The 14619-nt window shown below is 25.2% G+C and overlaps 1 protein-coding gene across 1 annotated transcript in view; it reads left to right on the top strand.

Moving 5' to 3' along the window:
• The first annotated feature begins 3208 nt into the window (after positions 1–3208).
• The window catches only part of LOC130445388 (uncharacterized), a 31164-nt gene continuing 19753 nt past the window's right edge, over positions 3209–14619 (top strand). The window contains exon 1 of the mRNA XM_056780982.1: positions 3209–3347. The gene's annotated coding sequence lies outside the window, so the exon portion shown is untranslated. The remainder of the gene's footprint in view (positions 3348–14619) is intronic.

The raw sequence follows: 14619 nt of genomic DNA, 5'->3' as shown, positions 1-14619 counted from the left end.
ATCGTATTTTATATACGAGGTTCGTTTTTTATTTCCAACCGCGCGAGAATTTCTCGAGTCTGCTGGACGCCTCAAATCGTACGGTCTCGTCGAAACTATCCTACTCAAAATTTAAGTGTTTAGAACGAAGGATCGATCTCATCCAAAATTGAATCTATTATTCGGACTAAAGTCTTTCGAATAAAAGTTTTCTATCGAGTATTTAAAAATTCAACAAATATTGTATATTTTTCGAGCAATTACCGCCATCTCTTGGTCACTACAGGGTACGTCGATGATTGGAATGAATTGTGATGATTTGTCAATTTGGAAACGCCGTTCTTGAAACAAATTCGCTAAAAAAATCACTCGGTGTTTGGTCGGGACTTTATCGTGGTTTTTTTTTTGGAAAATAGATTGAATTTTACAGTTTACAGGATTTTTAGATGGTAGTGTTTTTATTTGATGTTTTATCAACAGCATGCAGTTTAATTAGGAGTTTTTTATTGTTTTTTAATATTTTTGTGGGTATTTTTAATTTATGATTAATTTTTTTAAGAATGTTTCGTTGTGGCGAATGGTTTTTTTGGTATGTACAATAATTTAAAAATTTATTTATCTCGTAAACTATGAATTTTATCGAGTTAAACAAATTGTATTTTTTTTTGTTGAAAAATCAATTTACAACCAAAAAAACTATTTTTTTCGATTTTTTAAGTCTTTTTATGTTTTTCGAAATTAATTTCCAAAATTTCTGATTTCTTTTGATAAAAAAATCGATTTAGGTAAAATTAAATCGATGTTTTTATTAAAAGACAACTAAAATCAAGAAAATATTTCATGAAAAACATTTAAAAAGTCTATAAAATCAAAAATAAATCCAAAAAAAACGGTTTTTCCGTGATAATTTGTTTTTTTTTGATAAAAATAAGATTAATTTTGTCTAAATTCATTTTTTATCGAAAAAAACTCCCAATTAAGACAATTTACAATCAAAAAAACTATTTTTTCGATTTTTTAAGCATTTTTATATATTTTTCGAAATTAATTTTAAAATTTCTGATTTCTTTTGATAAAAAAATCGATTTAGGTAAAATTAAATCGATGTTTTTATTAAAAGACAACTAAAATCAAGAAAATGTTTCACGAAAAACATTTAAAAAGTCTATAAAATCAAAAATAAATTAAAAAAACGGTTTTTCCGTGATAATTTGTTTTTTTGATAAAAATAAGATTAATTTTGTCTAAATTCATTTTTTATCGAAAAAAACTCCCAATTTAAATAATTTACAACCAAAAAAACTATTTTTTTCGATTTTTTAAGCATTTTTATATATTTTTCGAAATTAATTTCCAAAATTTCTGATTTCTTTTGATAAAAAAATCGATTTAGGTAAAATTAAATCGATGTTTTTATTAAAAGACAACTAAAATCAAGAAAATATTTCATGAAAAACATTTAAAAAGTCTATAAAATCAAAAATAAATCCAAAAAAACGGTTTTTCCGTGATAATTTGTTTTTTTTTGATAAAAATAAGATTAATTTTGTCTAAATTCATTTTTTATCGAAAAAAACTCCCAATTAAGACAATTTACAATCAAAAAAACTATTTTTTCGATTTTTTAATCATTTTTATATATTTTTCGAAATTAATTTCCAAAATTTCTGATTTCTTTTGATAAAAAAATCGATTTAGGTAAAATTAAATCGATGTTTTTATTAAAAGACAACTAAAATCAAGAAAATGTTTCACGAAAAACATTTAAAAAGTCTATAAAATCAAAAATAAATTAAAAAAACGGTTTTTCCGTGATAATTTGTTTTTTTGATAAAAATAAGATTAATTTTGTCTAAATTCATTTTTTATCGAAAAAAACTCCCAATTTAAATAATTTACAACCAAAAAAACTATTTTTTTCGATTTTTTAAGCATTTTTATATATTTTTCGAAATTAATTTCCAAAATTTCTGATTTCTTTTGATAAAAAAATCGATTTAGGTAAAATTAAATCGATGTTTTTATTAAAAGACAACTAAAATCAAGAAAATGTTTCACGAAAAACATTTAAAAAGTCTATAAAATCAAAAATAAATCCAAAAAAACGGTTTTTTCCGTGATAATTTGTTTTTTTTTGATAAAAATAAGATTAATTTTGTCTAAATTCATTTTTTATCGAAAAAAACTCCCAATTTAAATAATTTACAACCAAAAAAAACAATTTTTTTCGATTTTTTAAGCATTTTTATATATTTTTCGAGATTAATTTCCAAAATTTCTGATTTCTTTTGATAAAAAAATCGATTTAGATAAAATAAAATCGATGTTTTTATTAACAGTCAACTAAAATCAAAAAAATACTTCACGAAAAACATTTAAAAAGTCTATAAAATCAAAAATAAATCCAAAAAAAACGGTTTTTCCGTGATAATTTGTTTTTTTTTGATAAAAATAAGATTAATTTTGTCTAAATTCATTTTTTATCGAAAAAAACTCCCAATTTAAATAATTTACAACCAAAAAAACAATTTTTTTTCGATTTTTTAAGCATTTTTATATATTTTTCGAGATTAATTTCCAAAATTTCTGATTTCTTTTGATAAAAAAATCGATTTAGATAAAATAAAATCGATGTTTTTATTAACAGTCAACTAAAATCAAAAAAATACTTCACGAAAAACATTTAAAAAGTCTATAAAATCAAAAATAAATCGAAAAAAAACGGTTTTTCCGTGATAATTTGTTTTTTTTTGATAAAAATAAGATTAATTTTGTCTAAATTCATTTTTTATCGAAAAAAACTCCCAATTTAAATAATTTACAACCAAAAAAACAATTTTTTTTCGATTTTTTAAGCATTTTTATATATTTTTCGAAATTAATTTCCAAAATTTCTGATTTCTTTTGATAAAATAATCGATTTAGGTAAAATTAAATCGATGTTTTTATTAAAAGACAACTAAAATCAAGAAAATACATCACGAAAAACATTCAACAAAATCTATAAAATCGAAAAAATTAGTTTTTTCCGTAATAATTTATTTTTTTCGATAATTTCTCGAAAAATAAACATAAAAAATTCGATTTTTTTTTCAAATTTCCATCAATTCACATTCTCTCGAATTCCTAGTATGATATAGTCCGCGGACGACGAATCGACCCCACCTGAATCGAGCGCCATCGTCGACGGAGAATGATCCGTCGGAGGTTAACCTGGTGCACGGAATCCGAAGCCGAAACGAAACAAAACTATTGCGAGAGAAAATTGCGCGAGAACCGGTCCAGTGTGGTTTAGTGTTTGCGTGATTTACTCAAGTGTAAAAACCCCCTTTTCCCCCCGAAATCGGATAACAACTAAACGAAATTAGGTAAAAAATCAAATTACTTCATCTAAACATCACCGTAGGTACCAAACAGATTTTTATCGTAATTTAGTTAGAATGTAATCGAAATTTCGTTGTTTCAAAAAAGAAATCGTGAGAAAAACTAATTTAAATACCAAACTAACCATTTTTTAACAAACAAACTTTTATTATTTTTTATTTTTAAGGTTTTAAAACTTTAATTAAGAAATTTTTGTATAAAACAATGATGCTGATAGTTAGAAATCCGCCATTTTGATTCCTCTATATCCATACACCCGATTCGTTACTTAAAATACAACATATACGGGGCGAATTGAAAAGATATATCGTAAAATTGATTATATAGTAATAGTCCGGTAATTTTAGTTATTTTAAACCCCAATTTATTAAAATATTGTGTAAAAACGACGTTTGTATCGAAATCTTCTTGTTCAATTACCAAAACTTGAACTTTCTCGATCAATATTCCGCTAATCATTTTTGTTTTAAATACGGAGCTTTCCAGTTGCACCAGGTCCACCTCAACGTTATTTAATCGACGAAAACGCGTTTCCACCAATTAACACGCGCTTTCCGATTGAATGACACCAAATTTATCCCGCGCAGAATTCCTCCGGATCCTCCACGAGCATTTTTAGCAAACGAAACCCAAAATTTTTCTTTTTATGTAAATCACGTGATATTTGCGTGATCGTTTTCAAAGGAGAAAACTGTTGACAGTTGACAGGGACTTTATATGAATTTGCATATGGCTGCCATCTGACATATGAATTTACAACTGAAAAAATTGTTTTTTTTGACTTTTTAGGCCTTTTTGCATATTTTTCGAAATTAATTTTCAAAATTTCTGATTTATTTTGATGAAAAAATCGATTTAGGTAAAATTAAATCGATGTTTTCATTAAAAGACAACTAAAATCAAGAAAATACTTCACGAAAAACATTTAAAAAGTCTATAAAATCAAAAATAAATCCAAAAAAACGGTTTTTCCGTGATAATTTGTTTTTTTTTTGATAAAAATAAAATAATTTTGTCTAAATTCATTTTTTATCGAAAAAAACTCCCAATTTAAATAATTTACAACCAAAAAAACTATTTTTTTCGATTTTTTAAGCATTTTATATATTTTTCGAGATTAATTTCCAAAATTTCTGATTTATTTTGATAAAAAAATTGATTTAGGTAAAATAAAATCGATGTTTTTATTAACAGTCAACTAAAATCAAAAAAATACTTCACGAAAAACATTTAAAAAGTCTATAAAATCAAAAATAAATCCAAAAAAACGGTTTTTTCCGTGATAATTTGTTTTTTTTGATAAAAATAAGATTAATTTTGTCTAAATTCATTTTTTATCGAAAAAAACTCCCAATTTAAATAATTTACAACCAAAAAAACTATTTTTTTCGATTTATTAAGCATTTTTATATATTTTTCGAAATTAATTTCCAAAATTTCTGATTTCTTTTGATAAAAAAATCGATTTAGATAAAATAAAATCGATGTTTTTATTAACAGTCAACTAAAATCAAAAAAATACTTCACGAAAAACATTTAAAAAGTCTATAAAATCAAAAATAAATCCAAAAAAACGGTTTTTTCCGTGATAATTTGTTTTTTTTTGATAAAAATAAGATTAATTTTGTCTAAATTCATTTTTTATCGAAAAAAACTCCCAATTTAAATAATTTACAACCAAAAAAAACTATTTTTTTTCGATTTATTAAGCATTTTTATATATTTTTCGAAATTAATTTCCAAAATTTCTGATTTCTTTTGATAAAAAAATCGATTTAGGTAAAATTAAATCGATGTTTTTATTAACAGTCAACTAAAATCAAAAAAATACTTCACGAAAAACATTTAAAAAGTCTATAAAATCAAAAATAAATCCAAAAAAAACGGTTTTTCCGTGATAATTTGTTTTTTTTTTATAAAAATAAGATTAATTTTGTCTAAATTCATTTTTTATCGAAAAAAACTCCCAATTAAGACAATTTACAACCAAAAAAACTATTTTTTCGATTTTTTAAGCATTTTTATATATTTTTCGAAATTAATTTCCAAAATTTCTGATTTCTTTTGATAAAAAAATCGATTTAGGTAAAATTAAATCGATATTTCTATCAAAATACAACTAAAATCAGGAAAATACATCACGAAAAACATTTAAAAATTCTATAAAATCAAAAATAAATCCAAAAAAAACGTTTTTTTCCGTGATAATTTGATTTTTTTTTATAAAAATAAAATTAATTTTGTCTAAATTCATTTTTTATCGAAAAAAAAACTACCAATTTAGACAATTTACGACCAAAAAAACTATTTTTTTCAATTTTTTAAGCCTTTTCATATATTTTTCGAAATGAATTTTCAAAATTTCCAATTTATCTTGATAAAAAAATCGATTTAAGTAAAATTAAATCGACATTTTTATCAAAATACAACTAAAATCAAGAAAATACATCACGAAAAGGAACTTTATATACAACGCCCTCTAGTATTAACCTCACTTATTAAACTTATTACAATTCAATATATTTTGTGTCGCTAGACGAAAAATCTTTCAAACAACATCAAGTTTATTATCAACAATATATAAATAAGCAAAAAAAAAACGAAAAAACACGCAGTGAAATTCGCGAATCCAATACAAACTAATACCAAAACTTTTTAGTTACTAAACGAAAACAATGGTTAAATCGAATCGTTTGAATCACAGCAATACGTCGTCCATTATCCTTTTTCAATCTCAAAAGATTTTAACAGTCGATACGAAAGGTAACCTTCGCGTTTCTCGGCCAACTTGATAGCTCATTAAACACAAACGCCAAACTAGGCAACAGCGCACGATACGAACAACGGAATGTCGAATATTAGTACGGGCGATTAGTTGAAACAACGAACAGAATGTTTTATGTTTTCCCGTGATTTCATACGGCGTACAGGGTAGCAGAAAAAGTCTTCCAACATTCGGAAGCGACTTATCGACATATTGGAAACATAAGTTGGGTTAGAAACTTCGAGATTTTTTTATTTAAACAAATTGACGGTAGTACTGTGGGTAACAAAGCCTGCAACTAATTACACAAATTATTAACGACTGATTTGTACAATGTGTTAAATAAAATTCAAGGTGAACGAATGTGGTGACTAACGCGCTCGGTTCTTTGGAACTGAACACACCTAAAAATAAACGGAATGTCATACTGAAATCAAAATATACCAGGAAACATTCGTAATACATCGATGTACTTAATGATTAATCCAATTGATGATTAGACGTTTGAATCTTCGTTTTTATAACAAAATAGCGTTATTGTACGTTGATACATAACCTCAAATAGATAAAACTAGTACAATTGAGGTTATGTCATGTTATTACTCAATTTTGAGGTTAATTTTCGTCGTATAGACAAGAAATTGGTGATTTGGAATGGTATTCAAAGGCCCAAATAAAAAAAAATGGTTTGTGGGGGATTTAAACTATTAACCACGCATTTAGATCGACAGGACTGTTGTGTTCGAAGTCCTTTTTAGCGGGATAGGACAATTATTTGATGTAGATCGTGTTGCTGAACGATTTTTGGGGGGATTTCAAAAATTTGTGTACAAAAATGTCGTATCGAAACGACTGGTCCGGGTATTTCTTTCGTAATAACTTTTGCTTTATATAAAACTAGTTTTGCAAGAAGTTGTTTCGTTAATAATTGAAAAAAGCAACAACATATGGTCGGATATGTGTGTGGGATATTTTTATTAAAATACAACTAAAATCAAGAAAAAACATCACGAAAAACATTTAAAAAGTCTATAAAATCAAAAATAAATCCAAAAAAAACGTTTTTTTTCGTGATAATTTGTTTTTTTTTGATTAAAAATAAGATTAATTTTGTCTAAATTCATTTTTTATCGAAAAAAACTCGCAATTTAGACAATTTACAATCAAAAAAACTATTTTTTCGATTTTTTAAGCATTTTTATATATTTTTCGAAATTAATTTCCAAAATTTCTGATTTCTTTTGATAAAAAAATCGATTTAAGTAAAATTAAATCGATGTTTTCATTAAAATACACCTAAAATCAAGAAAATACATTACGAAAAACATTTAAAAAGTCTATAAAATCAAAAATAAATCCAAAAAAACGTTTTTTTCGTGATAATTTGTTTTTTTTTTTGATTAAAAATAAGATTAATTTTGTCTAAATTCATTTTTTATCGAAAAAAACTCGCAATTTAGACAATTTACAATCAAAAAAACTATTTTTTCGATTTTTTAAGCATTTTTATATATTTTTCGAAATTAATTTCCAAAATTTCTGATTTCTTTTGATAAAAAAATCGATTTAAGTAAAATTAAATCGATGTTTTCATTAAAATACACCTAAAATCAAGAAAATACATTACGAAAAACATTTAAAAAGTCTATAAAATCAAAAATAAATCCAAAAAAAACGTTTTTTTTCGTGATAATTTGTTTTTTTTTGATTAAAAATAAGATTAATTTTGTCTAAATTCATTTTTTATCGAAAAAAACTCGCAATTTAGACAATTTACAATCAAAAAAACTATTTTTTCGATTTTTTAAGCATTTTTATATATTTTTCGAAATTAATTTCCAAAATTTCTGATTTCTTTTGATAAAAAAATCGATTTAAGTAAAATTAAATCGATGTTTTCATTAAAATACACCTAAAATCAAGAAAATACATTACGAAAAACATTTAAAAAGTTTATAAAATCAAAAATAAATCCAAAAAAACGGTTTTTCCGTGATAATTTGGTTTTTTTGATAAAAATAAGATTAATTTTGTCTAAATTCATTTTTTATCGAAAAAAACTCGCAATTTAGACAATTTACAATCAAAAAAACTATTTTTTTCGATTTTTTAAGCATTTTTATATATTTTTCGAAATTAATTTCCAAAATTTCTGATTTCTTTTGATAAAAAAATCGATTTAAGTAAAATTAAATCGATGTTTTCATTAAAATACACCTAAAATCAAGAAAATACATTACGAAAAACATTTAAAAAGTTTATAAAATCAAAAATAAATCCAAAAAAACGTTTTTTTCCGTGATAATTTGGTTTTCTTGATAAAAATAAGATTAATTTTGTCTAAATTCATTTTTTATCGAAAAAAACTCGCAATTTAGACAATTTACAATCAAAAAAACTATTTTTTCGATTTTTTAAGCATTTTTATATATTTTTCGAAATTAATTTCCAAAATTTCTGATTTCTTTTGATAAAAAAATCGATTTAAGTAAAATTAAATCGATGTTTTCATTAAAATACACCTAAAATCAAGAAAATACATTACGAAAAACATTTAAAAAGTTTATAAAATCAAAAATAAATCCAAAAAAACGTTTTTTTCCGTGATAATTTGGTTTTCTTGATAAAAATAAGATTAATTTTGTCTAAATTCATTTTTTATCGAAAAAAACTCCCAATTAAGACAATTTACAACCAAAAAAAACCATTTTTTCGATTTTTTAAGCATTTTTATATATTTTTCGAAATTAATTTCCAAAATTTCTGATTTCTTTTGATAAAAAAATCGATTTAAGTAAAATTAAATCGATATTTTTATTAAAATATATCTAAAATCAAAAAAATATTTCACGAAATACATTTAAAAAGTCTATAAAATCAAAAATAAATTAAAAAAAACGGTTTTTTCCGTGATAATTTGGTTTTTTTTGATATAATGAAATTAATTTTGTCTAAATTCATTTTTTATCGAAAAAATCTTCCAATTTAGACAATTTAAAACCAAAAAACTGTTTTTTTTCGATTTTTTAAGCATTTTTATATATTTTTCAAAATGAATTTCCAAAATTTCTGATTTCTTTCGATAAAAAAATCGATTTAAGTAAAATTAAATCGATATTTCTATCAAAATACAACTAAAATCAAGTAAATATTTCACGAAAAACATTTAAAAAGTCTATAAAATCAAAAATAAATCCAAAAAACGTTTTTTCCGTGATAATTTGGTCCGGGTATTTCTTGCGTAATATCTTTTGCTTTATTTAAAACTAGTTTTGCAAGAAGTTGTTTCGTAAATAATTGAAAAAAGCAACAACATATGGTCGGATATGTGTGTGGGATTCTAGTTATGAAGTATGTATACAGAGTGTGCGTAAAATCAAGTTTATATCAGTTGATTTGTGAAAAAATGGTTCGATGTTTGTTTTATATCCGGGAATTATCGGGATTAACTGGGATCATACGCGAGGAAACTCAAAACAATAAGGATTTAATAAGATAAAAATGTTTTAGTTTATTTCACGGACTATTCGACGTTTTTTATGTCTCATGGTTAACAGGTACATTAATACCTGTTCGAAATGAAAAATACGGAGACGTTTAATCACGTAAGGTCGTCGATATGCAAGTTTATTATCGAAAACAAAATGAATTTTGAGTTATTATATACTGATAGTCTCGACGAAACTAATAATCAGAAAAAAAATCTTTTTATCGATATTTTCGAGCAGATTTTCTCGAATTTTTAACCAAATTTTGTTCTTTTAGAATGTTGTTTACATATTTTGTATTTTTTTGCCAAATTTTCGCAAAACGGATTCCCAGTTTTCCTGCTCGAGCTTTTTGAATTCTTTAAAACGCTTTTTTATAGGGGGTACGTTCGATTCATTCCATAATTACCACCAAATCGCGACATTTTGGAATATTAAATATTCGAAACGTCAAAATCGAAATAAATCGATACGTCGACGACGTCTTGACAATTTTCTTTTCGATTTTCCATATTCGGAACTTAATTTTCAATATGTAATGTCATAATCGATATATCTGACAGCTGTCAAATTATATCGAACATTCTCAATCGAAGCACGACATTTTATCGATTAAATTACTCGAAACTAGTTAATTATCTATCGATTTATTCAATCGTATGTACAAATTTATTATTTATTCGATATTTGGACAATTTTCTTTTCGATTTTCCATATTCGGAACTTAATTTTCAATATGTAATGTCATAATCGATATATCTGACAGCTGTCAAATTATATCGAACATTCTCAATCAAAGCACGACATTTTATCGATTAAATTACCCGAAACTAGTTTTTTATCTATCGATTTATTCAATCGTATGTACAAATTTATTATTTATTCGATATTTGGACAATTTTCTTTTCGATTTTCCATACTCGGAACTTAATTTTCAATATGTAATGTCATAATCGATATATCTGACAGCTGTCAAATTATATCGAACATTCTCAATCGAAGCATGACATTTTATCGATTAAATTACTCGAAACTAGTTAATTATCTATCGATTTATTCAATTGTATGTACAAATTTATTATTTATTCGATATTTGGACAATTTTCTTTTCGATTTTCCATACTCGGAACTTAATTTTCAATATGTAATGTCATAATCGATATATCTGACAGCTGTCAAATTATATCGAACATTCTCGGTCGAGGCACGACATTTTATCGATTAAATTACTCGAAACTAGTTAATTATCTATCGATTTATTCAATCGTATGTACAAATTTATTATTTATTCGATATTTGGACAATTTTCTTTTCGATTTTCCATACTCGGAACTTAATTTTCAATATGTAATGTCATAATCGATATATCTGACAGCTGTCAAATTATATCGAACATTCTCAATCGAAGCATGACATTTTATCGATTAAATTACTCGAAACTAGTTAATTATCTATCGATTTATTGAATCGTATGTACAAATTTATTATTTATTCGATATTTGGACAATTTTCTTTTCGATTTTCCATACTCGGAACTTAATTTTCAATATGTAATGTCATAATCGATATATCTGACAGCTGTCAAATTATATCGAACATTCTCGGTCGAGGCACGACATTTCATCGATTAAATTACTCGAAACTAGTTAATTATCTATCGATTTATTCGATCGTATGTACAAATTTATTATTTATTCGATATTTGGACAATTTTCTTTTCGATTTTCATACTCGGAACTTAATTTTCAATATGTAATGTCATAATCGATATATCTGACAGCTGTCAAATTATATCGAACATTCTCAATCAAAGCACGACATTTTATCGATTAAATTACTCGAAACTAGTTTTTTATCTATCGATTTATTCAATCGTATGTACAAATTTATTATTTATTGGATATTTGGACAATTTTCTTTTCGATTTTCCATACTCGGAACTTAATTTTCAATATGTAATGTCATAATCGATATATCTGACAGCTGTCAAATTATATCGAACATTCTCGGTCGAGACACTACATTTCATCGATTAAATTACTCGAAACTAGTTTTTTATCTATCGATTTATTCAATCGTATGTACAAATTTATTATTTATTGGATATTTGGACAATTTTCTTTTCGATTTTCCATATTCGGAACTTAATTTTCAATATGTAATGTCATAATCGATATATCTGACAGCTGTCAAATTATATCGAACATTCTCGGTCGAGGCACGACATTTTATCGATTAAATTACTCGAAACTAGTTTTTTATCTATCGATTTATTCGATCGTATGTACAAATTTATTATTTATTCGATATTTGGACAATTTTCTTTTCGATTTTCCATACTCGGAACTTAATTTTCAATATGTAATGTCATAATCGATATATCTGACAGCTGTCAAATTATATCGAACATTCTCAATCAAAGCACGACATTTTATCGATTAAATTACTCGAAACTAGTTTTTTATCTATCGATTTATTCAATCGTATGTACAAATTTATTATTTATTGGATATTTGGACAATTTTCTTTTCGATTTTCCATACTCGGAACTTAATTTTCAATATGTAATGTCATAATCGATATATCTGACAGCTGTCAAATTATATCGAACATTCTCGGTCGAGACACTACATTTCATCGATTAAATTACTCGAAACTAGTTTTTTATCTATCGATTTATTCAATCGTATGTACAAATTTATTATTTATTGGATATTTGGACAATTTTCTTTTCGATTTTCCATATTCGGAACTTAATTTTCAATATGTAATGTCATAATCGATATATCTGACAGCTGTCAAATTATATCGAACATTCTCGGTCGAGGCACGACATTTCATCGATTAAATTACTCGAAACTAGTTAATTATCTATCGATTTATTCAATCGTATGTACAAATTTATTATTTATTCGATATTTGGACAATTTTCTTTTCGATTTTCCATACTCGGAACTTAATTTTCAATATGTAATGTCATAATCGATATATCTGACAGCTGTCAAATTATATCGAACATTCTCAATCGAAGCATGACATTTTATCGATTAAATTACTCGAAACTAGTTAATTATCTATCGATTTATTCAATCGTATGTACAAATTTATTATTTATTCGATATTTGGACAATTTTCTTTTCGATTTTCCATACTCGGAACTTAATTTTCAATATGTAATGTCATAATCGATATATCTGACAGCTGTCAAATTATATCGAACATTCTCGGTCGAGGCACGACATTTCATCGATTAAATTACTCGAAACTAGTTAATTATCTATCGATTTATTCGATCGTATGTACAAATTTATTATTTATTCGATATTTGGACAATTTTCTTTTCGATTTTCATACTCGGAACTTAATTTTCAATATGTAATGTCATAATCGATATATCTGACAGCTGTCAAATTATATCGAACATTCTCAATCGAAGCACGACATTTCATCGATTAAATTACTCGAAACTAGTTAATTATCTATCGATTTATTCAATCGTATGTACAAATTTATTATTTATTCGATATTTGGACAATTTTCTTTTCGATTTTCATACTCGGAACTTAATTTTCAATATGTAATGTCATAATCGATATATCTGACAGCTGTCAAATTATATCGAACATTCTCAATCAAAGCACGACATTTTATCGATTAAATTACTCGAAACTAGTTAATTATCTATCGATTTATTCGATCGTATGTACAAATTTATTATTTATTCGATATTTGGACAATTTCCTTTTCGATTTTCCATACTCGGAACTTAATTTTCAATATGTAATGTCATAATCGATATATCTGACAGCTGTCAAATTATATCGAACATTCTCAATCGAAGCACGACATTTTATCGATTAAATTACTCGAAACTAGTTAATTATCTATCGATTTATTCGATCGTATGTACAAATATATTATTTATTGGATAATATGCATTGCATAATATATTATTGAAAAAAAAATGAAAGTTAGTTATGGCGAATATAAACGAACCATCGACCTCATTTTTAGCGATGAATTCCGATTACTTTCTCTTCTACTACGTCGATATAATAATCAGTGGCGTACTAATAAGCTATTAATTAATAAAAATTTAATATAATCATCCCGTTTTAATTCATTTTTCATATAAATTGTTTCTTTCTAATAGAATTACGATGTAATTCGATTCTGTGCATCGAATATCGCCTTGTTTGTCCGCGTAGACTTCATTTTCGACATAACCTCAAATTTATTAAATTTCCGTAACAGATTTTCCAGTAAAAAGGCTTCTTTAATCAAAATATATGATATTTTAAGAAAATCGTCGACTGTTTGTTGTAAAAACTTTCGAGTTTCATATTCAGTACAAACAATTGCCGCGCGGGTCGCCGTCTCGTCTACAACGTTTGCTGTTGTCGAAAAATGCACGTCTATCGAGATTTTATTTACTTTTTGACTCAATTTTGGAGTTTATTACGATTTTAACTATGGAATTGAAGTCGCCCACGTTTTAAAATACGAAACATACTTTTTCCAAGGATAACTGCTTAACTGTTAAGTATTTTCTTAGTTACCTTCTCTTATATATGACAACCGGTTTTAATTAACGTGTTACGTGTCGACATTTTGTTATTAGTGCAGGCATTTGAGCTCAAAATGGTGTCGAACCTCCCGGATTCTCGGATTTAAAAACGAAAATTTAAAATTGAGTTCATCAAGATCTATACGATCGCTAGGGGTGCAAATTGCGTTTAAGGGATGAAAATCACATATTGTATAATAGAAAATTTATATATTTCGATGTTTCAACCCTTAAAAATCATCAAAAACTACCCTATAATAAAAGAAAAGTTTTTTAACGATTTAAAACTTTGAAATTTCGTTTTTACTGCGACAAATTCATATTTTAATAAATTTTTATTATTCAACCCTTGAAAAACTACCCCTTTGTAGAGAATGAAATAAAAATAAATCTAACGACTGCCAACTTTTAGATTTTGCGCGTTTTTTTTTGATATT

Source organism: Diorhabda sublineata, chromosome 6 (assembly GCF_026230105.1).
Source record: "Diorhabda sublineata isolate icDioSubl1.1 chromosome 6, icDioSubl1.1, whole genome shotgun sequence".
NCBI lineage: Eukaryota > Metazoa > Arthropoda > Insecta > Coleoptera > Chrysomelidae > Diorhabda > Diorhabda sublineata.
The sequence above is the reverse complement of the archived record's forward strand: the minus strand, read 5'-3'. Positions and strand labels throughout refer to the sequence as shown.